The sequence below is a fragment of the Strix aluco genome, chromosome 22 (assembly GCF_031877795.1).
Source record: "Strix aluco isolate bStrAlu1 chromosome 22, bStrAlu1.hap1, whole genome shotgun sequence".
NCBI lineage: Eukaryota > Metazoa > Chordata > Aves > Strigiformes > Strigidae > Strix > Strix aluco.
Genome location: NC_133952.1, coordinates 2,894,423 through 2,895,770, shown reverse-complemented (window position 1 = coordinate 2,895,770; position 1,348 = coordinate 2,894,423).

The following is a 1,348-nucleotide window of genomic DNA, read 5'->3' as shown; positions in this document are numbered from 1 at the left end:
GGCGCTTGACCGCCTTTGGAATCCCACACGCCATCCTCACCCCGCCCTTCCTCCCGCCCGGGGTCGGCTACGTCTTCCTCGCATCCCGGAGGGGCCACGGGCACGGCCGGGACCCCCCCCCCCCCCCCCCCCCACACACACACACCCCCACCCACCCACCCCCCCCACCTCGGGAGCCCCGAAACTCCGCCGCGCCCCCGCGCTTCCCACGGCGCCTTCCTCCCGCCCTCCGCCAGCTGCTTCCCGCTCGGCGAGCGACGGCCCCTCGGGGCGGAGGGGGGGGGATAAGGGGGGGGGGGTCTCCCAGCCCTTTGCCCCAGGCCGGCCTAGGGTGGGGCGCCCACTCACCCCCATCCCGAGGAAGATGCCTGAGGGGGCACCCAAGGGAGGCAGGGGGGGCACCCAGCCCATCTTTGGGCTGGCACCGGAGCTGGGAGCAATCCCCACCTCTGCCAAGGCCCCCCCACCTGGACTCAGCCCCCTAAGAAAAGCTGGGGTGATGCAGAGGCAGGAAACCCACTCACTTTTTGTGAGAGAAATTAGAATTACCACGTGCAACTTTGTCCCGTCTGAGATCTAAGGTCCAAGCAAAAGGTCGTGCTTCAGGTTCTCCCACGGTTTTATTCCACCAAACTATTTGATCAGTCCAACGCAGGCCACATTTAGGAGCTTCTGGGGAAAATAAAAGAAATCAAGTGACCAGCCAATAACTTTTTGCTTGTTTGTTTGTTGTTCTTTATAACGTAAACCGTGCAATCCAGACGAGCAGAAGAGATTACAGCCACCACGTGGGAAATGCGTGGTAGCACACAGTTTGATGGTCCTTACGTCGTGTCGTGCAGTGCCTTCACCTCCACGTCCTCAGCCGTCCTCAAGGTTAGCTTCACCTTGCTGGAACCCAAGTAGCATTTATATTTCAGGCTTCTCAGGACCATCAAAGTAGAGTTTTCTTCTTCTGGGTTTTGCATTCTTGCATATTTGTTTTCCTTCTGTTCCTCAGGCCACAATCAGCCTCCTTATGTAATGACTTGTGTTATATAAACTCCATTCTTCAAGGAACAGTCATTAACCTACTACTGGGTATTGAAAATACCAAAATACTGTCACACAATTAAAATCACTAAATGGTGTCCTCAAATTAGAGCACAGATTGCATTGCAGATTTTTTTTTTTTTTTAAATTAAACCACATACATGAAACATTTGATAAGCCAGGCACTTCACACCAAAGAGCAGCACGGCTGGGAAGGCAGCTCTTGCCACAATCCTGCCCAACCCATCAGGGTTCCCTCCTCAGCAATCCCCTGCCCCGAGCTGCTTCCACCTCTGACTGTTTCCGCCATCTCTAT